Source organism: Equus caballus, chromosome 25 (assembly GCF_041296265.1).
Source record: "Equus caballus isolate H_3958 breed thoroughbred chromosome 25, TB-T2T, whole genome shotgun sequence".
Taxonomy (NCBI): domain Eukaryota; kingdom Metazoa; phylum Chordata; class Mammalia; order Perissodactyla; family Equidae; genus Equus; species Equus caballus.
Genome location: NC_091708.1, coordinates 25,141,865 through 25,166,006, shown reverse-complemented (window position 1 = coordinate 25,166,006; position 24,142 = coordinate 25,141,865). Strand labels below are relative to the sequence as shown.

At 43.2% G+C, this 24,142-nt stretch overlaps 1 pseudogene; it reads left to right on the top strand.

The window, feature by feature from the left end:
* The first annotated feature begins 15,061 nt into the window (after positions 1 to 15,061).
* Positions 15,062 to 15,999, top strand: LOC100057455 (large ribosomal subunit protein uL13 pseudogene; annotated as a pseudogene).
* Positions 16,000 to 24,142: the final 8,143 nt, after the last annotated feature.

Here is a 24,142-nt window from a genome sequence, read left to right as displayed (position 1 = left end):
TTAAGGAGTAACAGAGTTACCAGCTGCTTCTGTATTACTTTTCCTTAAACAAATGTTTTATGTCTAGATTTTTTTTTTAAGCATAAGAGGCATTTTTATCAGGAAAAGATAAAATAACACTATTGCCAGATGAGGTCTTTGTAGACTTGCTCGACCATGAAATGCTGATTTACACAGCAGAGGGCTTATCACCATCATTAAGAGTCATGCAGTTTTGAGCATAAATGGATCTAAGTGACCCCCTAGTTAAACTTCCACTTTTTAAAGCAGCGCAGAGAAGGAGATGACTTGCCCAAGGCCACATGCCAGTTAATTGCAGAGTCTGGCCTAGAACGCAGGTGTCCTTGACATTACAGTGCTCCCCATTGCATCCAGGTGTGGTAGTTCCGCCCTGCCAAGTGCTGTGAGGATTAGGATCTTGAAGGTTGCTACACGGTATTGGGGTACTTATGTATTCTTCTGGAAACTACTAAAACCAATTTATAGACATGCATAAATGGTGGGGCTGTTTCTGCTGAAGGGTAAAAATGCTTACCTACTTTTGAAAATTTTAAACTAAAAATGTAATTTCAAGTTGTAAGTTTGAAAAAACTAACTCTTAAGAAATGTAGTTAGTACTTGTATTAGTTTGCTAGGGCTGACAAAAGAAAGTACCAACAGACTAGGTAGCTTAAACAACAGAAATTTGTTTTCTTATAGTTCTGGAGGCTAGAAGTCCAAGATCAAGGTGTCAGCAGGGTTGCCTTCTTCTGAGGCTTCTTTCCTTGGGTTGTGGTTGGCCATGTTCTCCCTGTGCCTTCACATGGTCTTTCCTCTGTGTGTGTCTGTGTCCCGATCTCTCTCTATAAGGACACCAGTCATATTGGATCTGACCTCATTTTACCTTAATCACCTCTTTAAAGGCCCTGGCTCCAAATACAGTCACATTCTGAGATACTGGGGTTTAGGACTTCAACGTAAGAATTTTGAGGGGGCTGGGGCACACAGCCCCGTGGCGCAGCGGTTAACACGCACTTTCCACTTCAGCGGCCCGGGGTTCGCAGATTCGGATCCTGGTTCTGGACATGGCACCACTTGGCAAGCCATGCTGTGGTAGGCATCCCACATGTTAAGTAAAGGAAGATGGGCACGGATGTTAGCTCAGGGACAGTCTTCCTCAGCAAAAAGAGGCGGATTGGCAGCAGATGTTAGCTCAGGGCTAATCTTCCTCAAAAAAAAAGAAAAAATTTTTGAGAGGACACAATTCAGCCTATAACACTGTTTAACAAAGATTACTCATTCAGCTGGCCAAGTACTGATTGTGCCCCCAGTTGAGCTGGGTGCTGGGAAAGATAGAAATATTGAGGATATGGTGACTTACGTTTTAGAAATGTGTGATCTAGTGGAAGTGTCAGCCTAAGTCCACACACCAGATGGTCCTGAACTCTTGCCTTCAATAGGAAGCACAAAAAAGGGATCACGAGGTTTCTCTCTCGGCAATTTGTCAATACAAATGGCTAACGCTATCCTAGAGCTAATTGTGAATATGTAGGAACACACACCCTGCGGTAATTACTCTTCATGCTTAGAAATAAGCCTTTTCAGAGCAATGATCATTTCTGAGACATGCCATTGCTTGAAGAACAGTTGTAGAGATAATCAAGTAAGAGGCCACCGTCAGACAAGCTGCGCCCAATTTTTAATGCCCAACATTTGTCAATAATTGAACTGCGGTGATGGGTTGGAATAGTTAGACGCGTTAAACCTACTCTGTTTATAATCTGTGTGATCGTTCCTACATCAAAGATGTTTTTCTGTTGTCCTATTTCAACTGCTAATGGAAATTTGTCACTGTGTTTCTATTGAAACAATTTATGCTGAACTGATAAAACTCCAATAGCAATTTCGGTGGAATTACAGCATTTGTAAACCACTGGATTTGGATGTAGAACTCCCACCTCTGCTAATATAAAGATAGTTTAATGAACCAGGAAAAGTTAATGATGCTAATGCTCCTAAAAATTCTTCTATTTACTTCATTCCTATGTTTTTTCTAAGGATTTAGACAATGTATTAGGAAAAACTCAACAGTTCTATTGCCATCAATTGCCCTCGGATTAAGTAAGCACCTCTAATCTTTGTTCTGTGCCTAAGGCTATGGAATTATCTGCTAAATCCTTGATCCTGCAGAATACAAATGTCGAATTCTAACCTGTTAAGAGATTGTCTTTAACCAAATGGAACTGATATTAGTTGTGTTAATGTTAGACAAAGTATACTTTAGGGAAACGGGCCCTATTAGAGACAAAGAGATTTCATGAGAGTATTTATGTAATGGAATACTTTATGCAAATGAACACAATAAAGCTACATAAAAGCTAAAAGGAAGATGTGATGTTGAACAAAGGAAGCCATACGCAGAATAATACATAATGTGTACTTTTATTTACATCAAGTTCAAATACAACATAGTGGTTACCTTTGGGAAGGAGATACTTGAGGGTGTGAGGAGGGGTTTCTGGCGTGTGGTTTTCTTTCTTAACCTTCGTACCAGTTACCTAGGAGTGTTGACTTTCTGATAATTCATAGAGCTTGTACACTTAGGATTGGTGCATTATCTGTGTGTTGTACGTCAATTAAAAGGATTTTGAAAAGTGATTGTAATTGAGCAAGGAGCTATAAATACCATTCTCCTTACTTTTTAAATCAGCTGATTATTCTACCCAGTAAGACTTTGTCATAAAGTACTCCAGAACCATGGACTGAGTTCCACGTGACACTCTCCCACATATATCTATATTGCATTTCTCTGACCATGGCATTCCTATAGGGAAAAGTGTTTCCCTGACAGAACAGAAATCACAAACCGTGTTTTCAAGTAAATTTTACGTTTTTGAACAGTTTTACACCCAACTAGATTCAGAAAGATTTCATTAATACATTTTACTTTTTGTTTTTGCAACTGCAAGCCTGATGTTGTGGGCTATTTGGTGTCTAACCCCTTACATGTTTCCATCAAGAAAAGCCAGAAAGCCCTACCTAGCTTTCTAGCATCCTAAGAGGATACTTGATTCAACAAGCTTAGCAAAACTTCTTGTCATTAAGATTCTTAAATACATACTAATTAGCATAGTATGAAGAACCCCAATGTACCCAATACTCAACTGCAACGAGTGGTCGATCTTGTTTCAACTATTCTTCACCCTGTTCCCTGGATTATGTTGAAACAAATCCCAGATCATACAATTTCATCTCTAAACATTTAAGTATGCGTAAGTCCATACGTTGCAATTGTCTTTTTTTCTCAAGATTGGCATCTGAGCTAACAACTGTTGCCAATCTTTTTTTTTCTGCTTTTTCTACCCAAATCCCCCCAGTACATAGTTGCATATTGCAGTTATGGGTCCTTTTAGTTGTGGCCTGTGGGACACCGTCTCAGCGTGGCCTGATGAGCAGTGCTACGTCCGCACCCAGGATCTGAACCAGTGAAACCCTGGGCCGCCGAAGCGGAGTGTGGGAACTTAACCTCTCAGCCACCCCTGCAATTGTTGATAAAGCCGCTTAATACATAGCTTCCCTTTTCATTGTTTTTTTTCCCTTGCAACTTATTTGTTGAAGAAACTGAGCTGTTTGCTCTGTAAAAATTCTAACAGTCTTGGGGCCAGCCCCATGGCCGAGTGGTTAGGTTCATGTGCTCAGCTGTGGCAGCCCAGGATTTCACCAGTTCGAATCCTGGGCGCGGACATAGTACCTCTCATCAGGCCATGCTGAGTGGTGGCATGCCACGTACCACAACTAGAAGGACAGCAACTAAAAAAAACACACACAACTATGAACCGGGGGGCTTTGGGGAGAAAAAGGAAAAATAAAATCTTTAAACAAAAATTCTAACAGTCTGGATTTTGTGGATTATGTCCCCATGATGTTATTTCTTTAATATGTCTTTCCACCTCAATTTTTTTTTTCCTGAGGAAGATTAACGCTCAGCTGACACCTGTGCCAGTCTTTGTCTATTTTGTTTGCGAGTTGCTGCCATAGCATGGTGAACGAATGGTGTAGATTGGTGCTTGGGATCCGAACCGGCGAACCCAGGCGGCCAAAGCGGGAGTGCGCTGAACTGAACTATGCCGTGGGGCCGGCCCCTCAAGTTTTCTGTAAATTGTGAGCTGCTGCTTCCCTGCTTCCCTTGTTCCTTATAGTCCTTATTATATAATAATTCCTTACTATATATTCCCTCACACAGTGTATTCGTTAGAGCTGCCCTAACAAACAACCACAAGCTGAGAGGCTGAAACAGCAGAAATGATTTCCTTTTTTTTTCTTTTCTTTTTTTTTTTGAGGAATATCAGCCCTGAGCTAACTACTGCCAATCTTCCTCTTTTTTTGCTGAGGAAGACTGGCTCTGAGCTAACATCCGTGCCCATCTTCCTCTATGTTATATGTGGGACACCTGCCACAGCATGGCTTTTGCCAATCAGCACCACGTCCGCACCCGGGATCCGAACCTGCGAACCCCAGGCCGCCAAAGCGGAACATGCAAACTTAACTGCTGCGCCACTGGGCAGGCCCCAGAAATGATTTCCTTAAGGTTCTGGAAGCTAAATGTCGGGATAAAGCGTCTGCAGGTTTGATTTCTTCTTCCCTTCTCGGTGGCTGCCTTCTGTGTCCTGACATAGTTTGCGTGTGTCCTAATCTCTTAGAAGGACTCTAGTCATAATGGACTAGGGCCCACCCATCTGACCTCATTTTACCTTAATCACCTCTTTAAGGGCACTGTCTCCAAATACAGTCACATTCTGAGGTATGGGAGGTTTGGACTTCAACATACGAATTTGGGGCAACACAATTCAGCCTATAACACGTTTCCCCCTTAGGAACTCATGACTCTGCTAAGAGAATCCTCAGGACCTTAGGAGCCAGACTCAGAAAAGCTGTCTATTCCTTAATCTTAGTGATGAGTCTGTGCTATTTGTCCAGGAAAAAATGAGAGAATTGAGACTCCAGAGGTTTGAAAAGCAAATTCTTAAATTGTAAAAAATGTAATTCTCATGCAAAACATAGCACGAGTTAAAGTTTTATTTAACTCATTAATGAAGGAGTTGGCAGAATGACAGAGCTGGATAGAAAAGAATTTGGAGTAGGTTTCATATAATTAGTGGGGAAGGGGATTCCAAAATGAGAGTTCTAATTTAGATATAAAACCAGTTAATCTTCTGCAGGCAATCAAACCATAACATTTGGGGTTCTCTACTGGATATATATATATTTTTAAATCACACTCTTAACTATTTTCTACACATTAACCTCTAAGGTTACAAGATTGGGTCACAATCATTTTCTTTTATTTCAGAGTTTTAGATACTTTTCTTGCATAAATAAAACCACCACTTAGAACCTAATACATATTGTCCTTCATGCTGAGTCTCCTTGAACAACTGCCAGCCCTGGACCTTGAAAGAAGTAGTTCTGAAGATTGACTTCTGATATTACAGCATGAGGAGGTCCACTGACCTGCTCCCCAGTAAAACTGGTGAAAACTATCAAAAAACAACCATTTAAGGGCTCTGGAAATGGTCCTAAGGGCAAACAACAAACAAACATTTATTCAGGAACATCTAGAAAAATTTGGTAAGAAAGGTGAAAGTCTGTGGCGTTCGAACCAAGATGGCTCCCTCTCTTGCCTGTCTTAGCTCCCAGACAGACTGCTGCAGCCGAGAACGTCCCCGGCACCCAGAGGACTTTTATCCTGGGACGAACAGGGCAACAGCTTTCCCCATCCTGCCCGCAGCCGTTATTGCTGAGACAGCCCCGAGTGTGGTCCTGAGGAAAGCATACGCTCCCCGTCTATAGGTCATTGGCTAGAACGATGTTGTGTGGCCATCTAGCTGAAAGGGAGGCCAAGAACATACTTAGCTTTTCCAACCTCCATGTTAGACATAGAGAAGAGAAAAGGAGATTGGGAATGGTTATTGGGTTGGTGAGCCAAAAGTGACTGCCACAAGGAGTTGCCGTCTCATCGAAAAGGGGGACAAGAGTATTAGTCTTGATGCTTCGAGCCCTAAAATCATCTACCCCTGAGCTCAGCCCGGACACAGAATCCAACCACACCTTACTGTTTACATTAACATGTCTTTGTGCTATTCCTTTGTCTTCATTAGCACAACTTTGCCATTCTTCTGTCTTCAGTAGTATGACTCATTTTTCCAGGAGTCTCCTGTGTGGGTAAATACTTTCATTTTTCATATAGGATCTTCCAGAAAGACTCAAATTTTCAGTAGAAAGCATCAATAGTTTGTGCCATAGATCCTTTGAGCGCCTCCCCTCAAAATCCTCTCCTTGCTCTTTCCACCAATCCTGGACTGTGGTTCATGACCTTGACCCAATCCTAACCAAGATTCCCCCCACCCTTTGAAAGACCTGCCTTAGACTTCCACTTCTTAATAAATTTTGACCTTACTCCTCTCATCTGAGACCCTGCCAAGGCTTTTTCAAAGCTTCCTGAGGTAAGCAATAAACTAGTTTTGCCTTAACAACAAGTATGTTGGTGATACTTGGAGAGCCAGCTTTTGACACTGCTTTTGCGTAGAAAAGTTGTTTTTACTTCAATTGTATGTTTATTTAAGGAGTCTCATAGAGACTAGAGGCACAAACCATGCGCGCACTCCCAACAATTCTCTCTCAGTAACTACTGCCTTCCCACGTTTCCCCTCCAAGAAGCCTGTGCCTGGTTTCCTCGAGTTCAGGAGAATCCTGGTTTATCAGGATGAGGAATCCTGCACACCAAAGCATGTGTGAGTTCAGCAGAGTTCCACGCATGTTTACCTGTGCTTGTTATGAGTCGGAGTCTGTGCTGGGCACAGAGATAAAGTATATCCTCTGCTTTTGAGCTCAGAGTCTAATCGGAGAGGCAGACACGTATACAAATAATTATAATAAAATGAGCTAAATGTCAGGATGGATTAGGGTGAAATGTTGTGGGCACACATGGGCAAGGGATCTCATTCAGCGTGGGCTGTGGGAAAGGCTTCCTGGAGGAGGGGAAACCTGAGCTGCTTATCAGAATAGGCAGGAGGAGGCCAGAGGAATGAGAGGAGGCGCATCCAGACAATGGGAGAAAGAAGCAAAGAGGCCAAAGTAAAAGCAGCATGGTGTGAACCAGAAGGCTACCGTCTAAGCATTGCGAATTTAAGGGATATAAAATGTGAAACAGGGAAGGACATGAGATGCAGCTAGAAACATGGGTGGAGCCACCTTAATACAGGCTTTATATGGCAGTTTAAGGAGTCTTGACTTTGTCTTGTATGCAGTGGAGAGCCATGAAAGTGCTTTAGACTTGGGCTGTCAAATATGGTAGCCACTAGCTACTAGCCACGTGTGGCTTGTTGGGCGCTTGAAATGCGGCAGGTCCAAATTGAGATGTGCTGTGAGTGTAAAATAAGCCCTGGACTTTGAAGACTTGGTACAAAAGAAAGAATGTTCAGTATCTCATGAGTAACTTTTCATGTTGATTACATGCTGAAATAATACTTTGATATATTGAGTTAAATAACCCAATTTAATAATAATATTAAATAATTATTAAATAATAATTAAATTAAGTTAAATTTCAAATTAATTTCATCTGTTTTTTATTTTTTAATTTTTTTTATTTCATTCTTTTTGAGGAAGATTAGCCCTGAGCTAACTCCTGCCAATCCTCTTCTTTTTTTTTGAGGAAGACTGGCCCTGAGCTAACATCCATGCCCATCTTCCTCTACTTTATATGTGGGACGCCTGCCACAGCATGGCTTGCCAAGCAGTGCCATGTCCACACCTGGGATCCGAACTGGCGAACCCCGGGCCGCTGAAGTGGAACGTATGCACTTAACCGCTGCACCACCAGGCTGGCCCCTCATCTGTTTCTAAAGTGTGACTGCTAGAAGACTTTAAGTTACACGTGAGGCTCAAATTTGTGGCTTTCATTATATTTCTATTGGGATGTGCTGCTTTAACCCGTTGGAGGAAGACAGGAGAGATGAAGACAGAAGGTGGTCAAGAGCATGCTTTCTGAAACCAGACTGCTTGGGTTCGGATCCCAGCTCTACCACTTAAGAGCTGTGTGATCCTGGGAACATTTCTTAGTTTCTTGGTGTGTTAGTTTGCTAGGGCTGCCATGACAAAATGCTACAGGCTGGGTAGGTTAAACAACAGAAATTTATGTTTACAGTTCTGGAGAGTGAAGTCCAAGATCAAGTTGTCAGCAGGTGTGCTTTCTCCTGAAGCCTCTCTTGGCTTAGAGACAGCCATCTTCTTGCTGTGTCCTCACCTGCCCTTTGCTCTGCGCACATGCATCCTTGGAGTCTCTCCCTCTTATCCAGTCTTGTTGGATTGGGGCCCCACCCTTATGACCTCACTTAACCTTAATTACCTCTTTAAAGGCCCTATCTCCAAGTACAGTCACACTGGGGGTTCGGGCTTCAACATGAATTTTGGGGGACACAATTCAGTCCATAGCACTTGGGACTTTGGTTGCCTTTCTATAAAATGAGGGTGATGACAACACCTTTCTCATTCTGAGGAATAATGAGTTACTATATATAAAGTACTTAAAATAGTGCCTGTACATAATAAATGTTATCCAAAAGTTGTCTGTTATTTGACAGTCCAGGTGCTTGAGTTGTATGCTTGACCTTCATCCTCCAGGAGGAAATGATCCAGAAGTTATAAATTTCCCTCCAGTGAATAGACATTTCCACTCTCCCTAAGATCCCAAGGATGTAGCCCAGATACAAGGACGAAGCTGGAAAATCCAGTAGGGAGGAAGAGGGCTTTGTTTCTTTGCCTTTGCCTCGAGAGCCAAATGTCTTAGCTAGGTGTTTGGAAAAAGTCAAAGATATGTTAAACCAGCAGGACGGGTCCTAATGTGCTACCATCATCTTAGAGCGATGTCAGTAAGGTAAACAGTAATTTGGCTGGAAAATGATGGAAATTAGCATAAAGCTGGAGGAAGCTTCATGGTTTGCCATGTTCCTGCTCTGACATGAGACAATCCACAAAGGTCCAGGGAGTAATCTGGTATTAATGATCTCAGTGGACATGAAAGGGTTAAGTGGACAAGGGAAAACCTGCCCATCCATCTCGGACCCAAAGCCTGAGATCTAAAATGCCTTCATACTAAAGTGTTGCCTATCCTAAAGTCACGCTCCGCAAGGGACCAGATACGCCCTCCGACGAGGCCAGGAATTTGAATTAAATCGGGTACTGTAATCAAGCTCCGCTGGCTGGGGGAAGCTCTGCGGATAGCTATTCTGTATCCCTCTACCAGTGTCTTCATTCTCAGCGCTATTTTTTCCATTTAGAGCTGTTTTTCTCAACTCTTCTTTATTCTCCTTTGATAAACATACAAATCTTATGCCCCCCTTTAGGGTCATTAGAAGATTTATAATAATGTAAACATCATGGCCCCGAACAAATAAAACAACGGCAATTTTTGAGAACAGATGTACTTAGGTCTTTAAAAAGATCCATGTTTTTTAACCTTACTAAGGTGGTATCAGTGTGAACACTGAGAAGCAATTACGGCTTGCCGTAATAAGCCTTGCGTCTTATGCAGTGTGGAAGGCACAGCGTTTTCTAAGTCGGAGCCTTCCACAGCTTGATTTCCGTAGCCAGAGGTGCAGAGAGATTAGTTCAGCAAATGCACATTGATGGAAATGATACAATGGCCTACAAAATCAGTTCTCTTCTTTGTGATAAACAGGCAACTACTTTCTTCCTAAATTCCCCAACATGCTTTTCTAAACGCTTTTTTATGCAACTGGCTCAAAGTTGTGTCACTTAAACCTTTCTCGAGGCTTTTTCTGGCAAAGACTGAGTATCAGGAAGGAAGAATTTTCCCCCAGAGTTTCGCAAAGGAAATTTCGGTCTACCCCTGAAAGTTAGCCTGAATTTATGCTGCAGCTGGGCTACATGAGGTTGGAATTTGTTTTTCTTGGAAACCAATCTCAAGGTCCTTGTCCTTGAGAGCATCATCAAGATGAGAAAATGAAATGGCATTTTAACATCAGCTTGAAGAATCTAGAAATGGATTTTTGTTATAAATACTTAAAGGAACAAACAAGGTTGGTATTTGAGCCTTTATATTTCAGATTCAGTGTCTTCAGGGCTTCAATTTTTTATTCCAAACAAAACAAGCTCAATTGCAAGTTAGCCTTTTTTGAAAAGTCTGAAAAAGTTACCCTTGCCTCAAAGTACGATAATAATTTCTAAATTTAGCCAAGTGAATATTTCTCTGGCCACCCACAAACTTCGGTGTGGAACTGAAGAAATTTGTACAAATTTGGCATTGGCGTTCAGATAGTCACAAAAATAGGTAGATCCAGTTGTTTTCTATCCACCTGCTATTGCTTTTGATGGCCTTCAGTCCCCAGCAACGTCCCAGCGGCTCTCAAACTCACTGCAGCCAAGTCTTGGCCCCTTTTTTCCTCTTTCCCTCCTGTGTTCAGGTTCTCATCTCCTCCTACCTCCTCAGAGATCTCGCTCTATCCACGAGCCATTATCTATATCCATTGCCCATTCTCTCCTGCTTCTTTCGCCTCAGCTGCTCTACTGGATTTTCCCATCAGCCTTTTAAATGTGCTCAAGTCTCTCCAATCTTAAAACAAGGAATCCAAACCCTCAATACTCCTTTGCCAACCCTTCTATTTCTCATCTTCCTTTCCCAGCCAAGCTTCCAAAGGGAATTGTCTGTGCTTCCTCATCTTCCTACACTCATCAAAGCCCCCTCTTTTTTGCCACGTCATAAGAACTCAAAACCAGACCTTGCTTTAAAATAAAAACCTACACTCCCCTTAAAACAGAGAACACTTACTTTTTGTTTGCGGTAGGAATTGTAGCGCAGATGGCACCAAACACAATACAAATAACACCCTTTGGCTAACAAATGTGTGCTGAGACCCATCTTGGTTCTACAGCTTGTTCTGAATGCTGTCTCATTCCATGTTCTCCACATGCCTGTCAGCCTAGAATGTCACACTTCAATCTCTGTTTTGTATTAGCAAGATGAGTTTTTGATTACTACTCAGTTATAAAAAAAGATGACCTCTTGCCATTTGGAACAACATGGATGGACCTTGAGGGTATTATGCTAAGCGAAATAAGTCAGAGGGAGAAAGTCAAATACCATATGATTTCACTCATAAGTAGACGATAACAACAACAACAAACAAACACATAGATACAGAGTTTAGATTGGCGGTTACTAGAGGGGACGTGGGGAGGGAGGAGGCCAAAAGGAGTGGTAGGGCACACGTGTATGGTGATGGACGGTAATTAGTCTTTGGGTTGTGAACATGATGGTCTACATGGAAATCAACATATAGTGACGTACCCCTGAAATTTATATAATGTTATAAACCAATGTTACCTTAATAAAAAAAATAAAATAAAAAGGTTTTCTGTTTTTCTCCATTCTGAGATTCTGATATGTGCCCCTCCGACCCTCTGATTGAGAATCACTGATCTAGAGAGAGTAAACATTTAGAGAAATAATAATTCCTTTTTCCTTCGAAGCAGGCTGTGGACCCAGACGTTCTGCATCAGTGGCAGTGACATCCCCAGGAAGTATAGACTATTAGAATGCAAACACAGCCTTGCAATTAGGGCCTCTGAATGCCAGGTGACCTTTTCTCTCACAGTGGGAATGTCATTGGCATGTTTCTCTGATAATTTGTGACTAAGAATGAATGTCATCACCCACATTCTCTTGCTCGTCTGATTACCAGCCACTATGTAAGTAACACAGCTACATGTAATTGAATTTCCCAAGATTGCAGTCCCTTATTTAAGGACTAACAGAGGTTAAAACCTGGAGACGTAATGTCCTGGGTGAGAGCAAGGTGAAATTGAAGATAACTCCTGACTCTAAACTTGGGAAATTATTGGCCATTCATTCATTCAGCACACAGTAAAGTACTTACTATGTGAGGTCCTGTGGTCACAAAGTCAAACAGACAAAGCTCCTGTGCCCTGGTTAGAGAAAGAGACAAATAACTAAGCAGACATTTATGAAGCCTTGTAAGAGAGGGGTTTATAAAACACCAGAGGAGCATAATGGAAGGGGAAGTGGCCAGAGGGAAGTCTGGGCAGGGTCTTGAAGGACATAATAGTCAGGAGAGTCTAGCGATGCTGTGGTGACAGATAAACCCTAAAAATTCACAGCTTCCAATAATGAATAAAAGTTCATTCCAGGGCCGGCCCTGTGGCCGAGTGGTTAAGTTCGTGTGCTCCACTTTGGAGGCCCAGGGTTTCGCCGGTTCGGATCCTGGGCGCGGACATGGCACTGCTCGTCAGCCCACGCTGAGGCGGCATGCCACATGCCACAACTAGAAGGACCCACAATTAAAAGAGAGTATACAACTATATACTGGGGGGCTTTGGGAGAAAAAGGAATCAAATCTTTTTAAAAAAAAAAAAAAAAATTCATTCCTATGGGCTAGGCAACCATTCCTTCTTGTAGCCGTGTCATCTACAACACACAGCTCCAGAGTCTCCTCACAGGGAGACAGCAATGGTTCTTAAATGCTCCAGTTCTTAAATGCCTTGTCTGAGACACGGGACATGTTGATACCATATTATGCAATATTATTGCCCAGGACTTACTTATACTGAGACAGCGTTTGTTGTTTATCTGAAATTCAAGTTTAAACGTGCATCCTGCATTTTTATTGTCTAAATCTGGCAATAGTTAAAGAAAAGTTTGCTGACATTTCGTAAATGGTTGCCACGCCCAGCAGTGGAGATGGATGGGCCCCGAGTGTTGGTGTGACATTTTGAGCTTCACAGCCACCACAGGCACCAATAACTCTGGCTGGTCTGTAGGTTCTGCTGGGGCGGGCAGGCAGAGCAGAGCCCGGGCAGTGGCCGGAAGACCACAGCTGTTGGAGGAAATGCAGGGCTGCCGATGTGGGTGGGAGAGCCAGCTCTGTGCTGACAATCCCTCAGGAGCTCTTCCAGAAGCCAGAGCCTCCCACACACCTGGCCCGGAGGCTCATATGGGCTTCTAGGGTTAAAGCTGGGCCCACGTGGTCAGTTGCAGAAGGGGAGAGGAGTCCTTCCGGACAGTGTGTCTGTCCAAATGTCCTCGGAGCCACCCGAACTGAAGCAGGGCACAGGATGGGGTGTGTTACTGTTCTGGGACTGCTCCCTCCATACAAGCCACCATCAGTGGCACAGGGGTTCGCCTCCCAAGGTGCAGCATCCGGCCTCAGTCCTCAGCGCAGCAGAACGTGGGCATGTTTCAGAGCGCACTCTGGCAGGCCTGCCCTGTATTTGCAGAGCCTGCGGCAAGAGCAAACCTACCTTGTATTGAAAAATACACCTTCCTAAATACAAAATTGAAAATCTGGGAAAAGCTCTGACTTTTCTATGGCTGAAAGTTGGCAGGCTATTAAAGATGACTGAATTTAATTATTCACAAGTCTGGGTGTTCTGTTGAGAAGCCAGTGATGTTTGGATGAGGAATAAAATAAAGACATACATAATTTATAAGATTTGTATATGTAGTCCATAAAATGTGGGTTTTTAAAAATTCACTTTAGCAAAATTATGTTGACATATTAAAGATTTTCACGTAATTTGTATTCTTTTGGCAGTAATCATCCAAAGCACAGCTTGGCAAACTTTTCCTGTGAAGGGCCAGATAGTAAAAATTTTAGGTTTTGTGGGCCATATGGTTTCTGTGAAAACTATTGAATTCTGCCACTGTAACATGAAAGCCGCCATTGACAACATGTAAATGATGAACAGCATAGTTGTGTTCCAATAAAACTTTACTTACAAAACAAAAACAGCTGTTGGGCCAGATTTAATCCTGCAGGATTAAAAATAAAATGTAGTGGTGCTCACAGGGTACAAAATTTGAATATGTTTTATCAAAAACAGTAAATCAAAATCAAAATGAAAAATTTAAATTATTTTAATACATTTTCAATAAATTGTCTTCTAAAGAGTTCAAAATCCCGTGTTAAAATTAAGAGTCAAGGGGCCGGCTTGGTGGCACAGGGGTTGGGTTTGCACGCTCCGCTTCAGTGGCCCAGGGTTTGCCAGTTCAGATCCTGGGTGTGGACATGGCACCGCTCATCAAGCCATGCCGTGGTGGCGTCCCACACAGAAGAACTAGAAGGACTTACAACTAGGATATACAACTATGTACTGGGGCTTTGGGGAGAAAAAAAAAAAATTAAGAGTAAAATACCAATTATGATTGGTTAATGTCAACAATTTAAGTCAAAATCATTGAAATAAAGTTGACTTTTAATTTAATTTTGTAAAGATTTGATTAAATCTTATTAAGTACTTTTATGAAAATAAAACTATTCATAATCCTAGCCCTTAATATTCATTTAATTGCCAACAAAAAGAACTGGTATCATGCTTCATATGTATTAGATGTCGACCTGTATATTCATAAATTTAAAAGTCACATGAATTGCTAAATGTTGCAAAATCTTCCTCAGCTGCCATGAGCAATTGTTGCAAAAGTTGTGCAAATTTGTGAGTACCTTTAGAGTCATGAATTAGATAGAACATGAAGAAAAACAAAGTGGACGCTAAACGGTACTGGGAAATGGCACTTAATCGTGCAGGAGTCTGGTACCTTGGTGCTATCAAACAGAGGGGATTTAGCAGGTTAATTAATCTGTCTTCTCTTTTTTTTATATGCTTTCAGTTCTCAATCCTCCTTACACTTTGAAGCATCTACCTCTGATGTCCACAGCGATACAATAAGAAAGTCTCCGGACATTTGGAAGCTGCCAACTCTTGTTTCAAGAATGTGGGGCAAAACATGTGGAGAAACATTTCCTGAGTCTGGAAGGGGTTGGTCATGGGGGTGGATATTTAAAGTCACAGGGTGCTCATGCCAATGCCAAGAATAGAATCCTGAGTGATGGGGCTCTCATGCAATTTTTTTTTTTTTTTGAGGACGATTAGCCCTGAGCTAACATCTGCTGCCAATCCTCCTCTTTTCGCTGTGGAAGACTGGCCCTGAGCTAACATCCATGTCCATCTTCCTCCACTTTACGTGTGGGATGCCTGCCGCAGCATGGCTTGCCAAACGGTGCCATGTCCGCACCCGGGATCTGAACTGGTGAACCCCAGGCTGCTGAAATGGAACGTGCCCACTGAACCACTGCACCACCAGGCTGGTCCCATATGTGATTTTTAATAAATTAATGTTTATGTTTATGCGAAGTCTTTGTTTTCTTCTTTATAATTTTTCTCTATTAAAATGTTCCACTTTCCTAGGCGGCCACTGAAGATGGCAGAGGGCAGGTCCTGGTGCTGGATGACCCAGGCCATCTGCCCGGGTACCTGGCGGCCGTCATAGCCAAACAGTTCCCGCTGGGCTGGGAGGTGGTGGTCGTGCGCTGTGAGGGCATCAACATTTCTGTCAATTTCCACAGAAACAGATGAAAGTACCTGGCCTTCGTCTGAAAGTGGATGATTGCCAACCTGTCCTGTGGCAGTTATCACTTCCAAACCCCCAGCCGCATCTCTTGGGCGATGCCCAGCAGGCTGCCCCGAAGACCAAGAGCAGCCAGGCCACCCTGAGCGCTTCAAGGCATTTGATGGGGCTGCGGCTCTATGACAAGAAAAAGCAGAGGGTGGTTCCTGCTGCCCTCAAGGCTATGCGTCTGAATCCACACGAATTTTGCCTAAATCGGGCGTCTGGCTCACGAGGTTGGCTGGAAGAACCAGGCGGTGACAGCCACCCTGGAGGAGAAGGGAAGGAGAAGGCCAGATCCGCTACCAGCAGGAAGAACAGCTCAGGAGCCCGCGCAAACAGGCCAAAAAGAACGCGCAGAAGAAAACTGACTAATACTCCCCAGAGGTCCTCAAGACCCTCGGACTCCTGGTCTGAGCCCAATAAAGACCATTTATTCCCCCTGCCACCAAAAAAATATTCCGTATTTCACCTGTATTACTTTTATAATGAGATGATGAACAGAAAGCGCTATTTTGTGCATTAATAAATTTATCTTTGAAGAATGTGTTTGTAATGTACAGGGCCCTCTGAAAACGTAGGGTTCAGGGTGGTTCAGTGGGGTTCCTCTTGTGACAGTAAGAGAGCATCCTGGCTTGGAGACATTCCTGGGGAAGCTCTTTGAGAGCCTAGGGGCTTAGGGCAGACACGAGCAGGATTTTCCTTGTAGCTTCCTTTTAATCTCTGACTTTCTTCTCTGGGTGTCCATGGTAAATCAGACACTTCCACCCCTTAGCATCCCATAGGCCTTCCTACATCTTTGCAAAGGCTACCATTGTAGTGTGTGATTTAAGGAAGCCATGGAATCTCTTTGTCCGGTCTCTCTCCTTTTAGACCACCCTAGAGAGGTCCGGGGCACTAACCTCAGGTGACTTCAGGCTCATTATTCCTAAATGAGGTGCAGAGTTGGTCTCCAGAAAGCCATTTATAGTGGATTCTGGAGTCCCCATGTTCTAAAAGACCAGAGGGTAGATGGGTCGACTGCATCTAACAATGTAAACAGTAGTGGGTATGCGTTTAAGGTCCTACACTTGAATTATACAAAACATGAATGTATCACAGGGGTTTACTCTCAGGACCTGAGGGCAAAGATCCACTTGATTCTACCCTGGTCAGACTATTCCCAGAGTATTGTGCTCAGTTTTGGGGTTTAAATAACTCTTTAGGTAGAGGTAATTTAAAAGAACAACAAAAAAGGAGCTCCCCAGAATGATTAGAGACTCAAAGCCACATTCCAGAATGCCACACAGAGAGGGAGCTAAAAAACTTCCAGCTCAAATCAGTTATGATTTATGAAAATGCATGTTAGTTCAGTGGAGAAGGGAGAGATTCTGAACAGCCAGCATGCTCACAAGCTATAGTCACACTGACTGTTTTTGCTGCCCAGCATGCCTTGACCCTTCTGATGACACATTACTCTGTGTTTCCATCAGGAACCACTCCTCCCCAGCTGAGTCCCTGGGGCTTGGGCGAGGCTGACCCCATGCTCAGGGTGAGCCCTGCTGGCTAATTATTGATCCTGTTAGCCAGGACAGTGGTGTGGTTGGTTTAGCTATGGGCACTTGCCCTCAGAGATAATTAGGCTCAAGGCTTGTGTGCCACTCTTGGGAGAGAGAAGCTTTCTTTGTCCACTGAATTTGAAGCCGAGGGGATATAAGAACTGCTACTATAGCAGCCGTGTTATCATAGTGAGGGGAAAACCTGAGAATGGAGCAAGCAGGGCTGAGAGGAAGAGACTGGATTCCAGGGGCATTGTTTGAGTTGGGTCAAGCCGCACCTGAAGTCAGATCTGTCAGTGAACATTTTCGCTTATGGGAGCCAATCAATTCCAGTTTCGTTGTCAACATTTTGGAGCATATTCAGTCACTAGAACCAAAAGTCCCCTAAGCAGGAAAAGGACCCAGGAAAGAGGAATTTTGACAGCAGCTGGTGAGTTGGTAATACGAAGAGCCAGTTTGTGCAGGTGCAGGTGGCTTGATTTAGCTGATGCATGACAACCTGTGTTTTATGTCAGCATCTAAGGTTAGCGGCTTGTCAGCCCAATATTGGGGCTGATATTGGCCAATTGTATTTAAGAAGTAGGTACCAAGATGTGAAACAATAATTTGAGTTAAAAATTACCGGTGAGTACTGAAGGTTTATTCCACTAACCTGCCACAGAAAATCAAAGCGCAAGAAATCTTTTGAACTGGCTAATACATTCTTCCTGTGGCATTACCCACTTTGGCACAGATTCAAAGTTTCTCATTCATATCCCTTCTAAAGCAACTGTGTGAGCAAGTCAGTACAATGTGGGGCGTCATCAGAGTCCTGGAGACAGTCAGTGCTGGAGACAGTCAGCTGGGCATACATCATCTAGGAACCCCCGAGCCCCCGAACGAACAGGAAATGAAACAAGTAGGGAGATGACAAGTCTGAAGCTTTTTTATACCAGCTTGCTCCAAGGATGCGCAGCTGAGCTGAATACTAACACCCACTGGCAACCCAGGACTGACAGCGGCTGACTCCATTCCTTCCTTCCCCCAAATACGTAGAACACTTACTGGGTGCCAGGAGTTTTGCCAGGTACAGCGATAGCTGGTTAATACAGCAACGCCATGCCTTTGAGCAACTTAAAGTCTAATGGGAAAGACAGACAAGTAAGTGCTAAAAGTGGCTTAGAGAGAGACTTTGCAAATAGAAATGTATACTTAATATTTGTGTATTTCACTGTATGTAAGTTATACCTCAATTTTCAAAAATGGGAAGAAAATAGAACCACTTGGGAGCAGTACTGGAAATCCAGGTAGGTATTATCAGAGCATCAAAATAGAGACAATTTGGGCTGGCCCCGTGGCCAAGTGGTTAAGTTCCCACTCTCTGCTTTGATGGCCCAGGGTTTCACTGGTTTGGATCCTGGGCTCAGACATGGCACCACTCATCAGGCCAGGCTGAGGTGGGTCCCACATGCCACAACTGGAAGGACCTACAACTAAAAATATACAACGATGTACCAGGGGGCTTTGGGGAGAAAAAGGAAAAATAAAATCTAAAAAAAAAAAAGAGATAATTTGTGGAAGATATAAAGCAGATGTGATCAGATTAATAAAAGCATGACAGAGGCCAGACACCTACAACCCCCTGAAAGCAGAAAGAGAGGCTCTCCAAATAAGCGAACTTTCTAATTAGAACTCCAGAATAACCCCAAGTGCAGAGACAGCAGAGACAGGGAGAAGGAACTGGTGTGATGGCGGGCTGGTAGCTAATTCATGAGCGGCAAGTATCTGCATCTCATTTTCTGCTTTAGAAGTGGCTAGCTCTGCTGAGGGCGTACAATGGAGAAAAGAAAGTCTTTTCAACAAATGGTGCTGGGAAAACTGGAAAGCCACATGTAAAAGAATGAAAATTGACCATTCTTTTTCACCATTCACCAAAATAAACTCAAAATGGATCAAAGACCTAAAGGTGAGACCTGAAACCATAAGGCTTCTGGAAGAAAACGTAGGCAGTACACTCTTTGACATCAGTATTAAAAGGATCTTTTCGGACACCATGCCTTCTCAGAGAAGGGAAACAATAGAAAGAATAAACAAATGGGACTTCATCAGATTAAAGAGCTTCTTCAAGGCAAATGAAAACAGGATTGAAACAAAAAAACAACCCACTAACTGGGAAAAAATATTTGCAAGTCATATATCTGACAAGGGCTTAATATCCATAATATATAAAGAACTCTCGCAACTCTAAAACTAATAGCAACAAATGCTGGAGAGGTTGCGGAGAAAAAGGAACCCTCATACACTGCTGGTGGGAATGCAAACTGGTGCAGCCACTATGGAAAACAGTATGGAGATTCCTCAAAAAATTAAAAATAGAACTACCATATGATCCAACCATCCCACTACTGGGTATTTATCCAAAGAGCTTGAAGTCAGCAATCCCAAAAGTCCTGTGCACCCCAATGTTTATTGCAGCACTGTTTACAATAGCCAAGACGTGGAAGCAACCTAAGTGTCCAGCAACAGACGAATGGATAAAGAAGATGTGGTACATATATACAATGGAATACTACTCAGCTGCAAAACAGAACAAAATCATTCCATTTGCAATAACATGGATGGACCTTGAGAGAATTATGTTGAGTGAAATAAGCCAGCGAGAGAAAGATAATCCGTGTATGACTCCACTCATATGAGGAATTTAAAATTATGGACTAAGAACAGTTTAGTGGATGCCAGGGGAGAGGTGGGGTGGGGGGTGGGCACAAAGGGTGAAGTGGTGCACCTACAACATGACTGACAAACATTAACGTACAACTGAAATTTCACAAGATTGTAACCTATCAATAACTCAATAAAAAAAAAAAAAAGAAGTGGCTAGCTCTGAATTGTTTTCCCAAGTGAAAATTTTAAGTAAAGATGATGACTTACCAAATAAGATGAGAGTCACGATATAAGAGGTTCCCAGAGAAGACCCTGGAGCCAGAGAATTTAGCCACTGACCCAGTTTTCCCCTCACAACCCCCAAAACCATTGGAGCCAGGACCACTGTAACCAAATCTCCATTTCCTCCTAAGAAAGCAGGGATCCTCACCTGGCTGGGGAAATATATCAGAACTACCAGTAATTCCAAACAGGTGAGACTCTCGTGCAAAAATAAGAACAGGCAGTCAAAAATCCTGAAACAACTGAGGAAAACTAGCAGAAGAGTGTCATTGAATTCTACAAATAAATGAACAAATACCTGATGAAACAAAGTTAATCAGGAAAGAAAACTTTAAAATATGATAATTGGTATATTCAGAGGAATTCAAGAAGTTATCATGTCTACAGAAATAAAAACCATCCTATAAAAAGAGTTCTTAGAAATTAAAAACATGATTGCTGAAATAAAAAATATTTTAACAGATGGACTGAAGAGCAGAATAGATACGGACGAAGATCAAATCAGTGAACAGGAAGATTGAGTTAGGGCAGTCTCCCACAAGCACTGAATAAAGGCAAAGAAGATGAAGAGTTTAAGAAAAATACTGAGTCATGGAGGCTGGAGGCAAGCTTTTAGGAACTGCCTACTGTAAATTCCAGAAGAGATAAACAGAAAGAATTGAGGGAATGAAACAATCAAAGAATCGAAAGAAAAACTGTCTCTGTCGAAGAAAGGCTCAAACCTACAAAACGAAAGGGTTCAATGAGTGAGTGCTGAGAAAGAATAATGAAAAACTACATCCTCATGAAATTTCTGAATTCCAAAAATAAAGGGAAAATCCCCAAAGCTTGGTGTGAGGGCCACAGGAGAAACATTCCTTGGAAGAAATTGATAACCAAATTAACCTACAGGTCTCATCTGCTACCCTAATGCTAGAAGACAAAATTCTGAGGGGAAATTATTTTGAACCCAGAACCGTGGACCTAATAACCTGTGATTGAATTTTTATTATTATTATTATTTTAATTAATTTATGTTTTTTACTGAGGAAGATTTGCCCTGACCAAAATCTATTGCCAGTGTGGGGACCTGAAATTGGCCACCCCAAGAGATGTCTCTTTGGCATGAGGATTATTTGAGGCTGGTTCCTTTGCAGACAGGAAAGCAACTAAAAAGTAGAATTTACTTGCCCTTTGTAAGAGACATTTACATTGTAAAGGAACTCTCCATCTGTAAAGATATCTCCCTCTCTGTACCAGGAAGGGGAGATGACCTTGTCTCTAGAAACTCTTAATCAATGGGGAAGGCAAGGACTTAAACCTGCATTTGTTTATTGTGCTTGTCTGGTAACCTCCTGTAACTGACTTCCCTCCTCCTCCCAACATTAGCGTCTCCTTAAGGATTAAGCATCTTTCCTTAGGCTAGGAACCGATTGCTGCGCTCACCAGTGACCGCCCAGCTCAAGACAATAGACTTGCCTCCAGCTACGCCCTCCGAGATAGCAGACCCACCTGCTGTGTCCATCAAGCGCTGTGCCGACAGGGCAATCTTGCAACTATTGTGGGAGGGACATTTCAATCATATGTGAAACACCCTGTTTGGGGGTATATAACAACTCTGTGCACCTCACTTCTTCGGTGCCCTTTCTTCCTTCAGGAAGAAAGGCCCCGGGCCATAGTCCTCATAAAGCTTCGTTTAATTTTCTCCTGCTATTCTGTCTCATGTGAATTTAATTTGTTCTCCGGCCAGACGAACCCACACTAGGTAGAGGAAAAGTCTTCCTCCCTTACACCAGTCTTCTTCTATTTTGTATGTGGGTCGCTGCCACAACGTGGCCGCTGACGTGTGGTGTAGGTCTGTGCCCTGAAACCAAACCTGGGCCACCAAAGTGGGGTGCACTGAACTTAACCACTAGGCCATGGGGCCAGCCCAAATTGAATTATTTTGAATTCAGACTTCTACCCTCAGTTAATTTATAATTAAAACATGAGAGCAAAATCAAGACATATTTGGACATGCAAAGATTCAGAAAGTTTACCATCCAGGAATACTTTCTGAAAGAGACACTCAAAGATGTACCAGAAGAAGATGAAGAGGGGAGGAGGAGCGGAAAGAGGAAGCCAGAACTCAAAAAACAGCGGTAAGCAAACAAACCAGTAAAACCTGTAGCTAAGTCCATTGCAAAATAATCGAATAAGCATTTCTATTTTGAAGCTTGCGCCATTTGCCAAAGTCAGTGATATGGGTCCTCACTGTCAGCCGGTATTTATCGAGGAAAGTCTAGCTTGATCAGCCTTCCCAGCTGCTCTGGCGTCCTCAGCAATGGCATTCATCATTGCTGGGCATGCTCCCCTTCTCCTCAGGGCTGTGGTGGCTGCAGGGGTCCTCAGGCTGAGCCCAGGTTTGGAAATGGGCTGTCATCAGGCGTCCTTTCAGGATTTGCGGAACAAACGGACCCACAGCTGAGGCTTCCTCAAGTGAGGCAGGTGACTTCATGCGTGTGCGTGTGTGTGACAGATTGGATGACAGAGCTGCAGGCTCACTTGATGTTGCCCCACCTCCTGAGGTCCGGGGGAGCACGGGTGAGTACGGAGCCAGCTGCTCTCTGAACTTCAGTCTGTTGGAGTGTCGGATGTTGCTCCCAAATCCAAACCTTCTGCTCCTTCAGCTTCTGTGGGTGGGATCACAGCGGGTCTGAGTTCCATCAGAGTGGCCATTGCCAGTGTAAAGTGAGGAGTGAGGGCGGTGCCAGGCTAGGGCACGTCCCAGTTCTACTGAGCTGTCCCTTCCCACCCATGTTTGTTTTGCTCTTCTAAGAATACTGGTGTTTTGGGTGGGCTACACATCAGAGAGTACTGGTTCTAGCATAGCCATGTGCAGCAGCCAATAGCCAACCTGCTACTCAAGTTCCACAGACTAAGTCCAGGGAGGGTGTTTGGTTTGAGCGTGTGTTTGGGAGGAGGGAGAGGCATGTTGGAGAAAGCAGAGTAATCCTCCCTTGGCAAAAGGGGTGTCTGAGAGTCACTGAGCATCCAAGAATGACGAGGCTACCTTTGCTGGACTTAGAGACAGTCATCAGCATGGAATTTCTCTATAGAGGAGGTCTCTGTTAGCAGACTTCTTGACAAATCCACTTGAGATGATGACTCCATTCTGGGAGGGTCCACGTGGCTTCATTCAGGAGGTCTTGGGGTGTTCTCGGATGTCGTGTCAGCTACGGATAGGTGTGTGAGTGTGGAGTGGGGTGTTACAGAGGGACTCACCTTTATCTGTTTCAAACACATAATTTTTCAACCAACATGATTCAAAGGCTTCAAAGATTTAAATCATTCCTGTTAATGCAAAATTCAAGCAGTAAGTTCCACACCAGGGTATATCAAACTCATTACAATTAGATATCCAAACCGCTCCTGAAATACCCACATTTAAGCAATTTATTTACAATTTGCAAGCCTGCTAATAGTATTCCCAAGCCAGCCTCTGGGAAAAGGCGTACATCATTTTCGGTCAGGAGTATGATGCCCAAGCAAGGCATTTTTCCAGGAGGGTTCCAGGATATTTGGTATCTACCCTCCCTGTCCCCTTCTCCTTCTACCCTTATCCCCAGATGGGAACCCAACAGGCAAACAGCAGACTCTACATCGGAAGCAGACACAGCAAAGGGCAGCCTGAGGAAAAACCCTAGAGATACTGCACCAGCGTTCACATTTTATTTACCTGCCCTCCTCCATCCCACACCCTGGCTGCCCCATGGCCCACTCAGGGATCCCGTCTCTTATGTCTCAGGGACTGGGGGATGGGGCTCTCCAAGGAACCTTTCCTGTAATTCTAATCCCATATAGATTTGCTAGGATCCAACATTTATTTGGAAAGTTCTATACGTTAGTGCCTGTCTGGTAAAATAAAAACAAAAATTGGCACCTAAATTTTTTATCGTTAATTTTTTTTCAGCAATTTAACCATTTTTAAATGTACAATTCAGCAGTGTTCAGCACATTCACATTACTGTGCAACCATCACCACCATCCATCCACAGGATGTTTTTTTCATCTTGCAAACCTGAAACTCTCTACCCGTTAAACACTAACGCCCCATTTCTCTCTCGCCCAGCCATTGGCAAGCACCCTCCCACCTTCTTTCTCTATGAATTTGACTACTCTTAGTATCTCATATGAGTGGAATCATCGATATTTGTCTTTTTTTGAACTGGCTTATTTCACTTAGCATAATGCCATT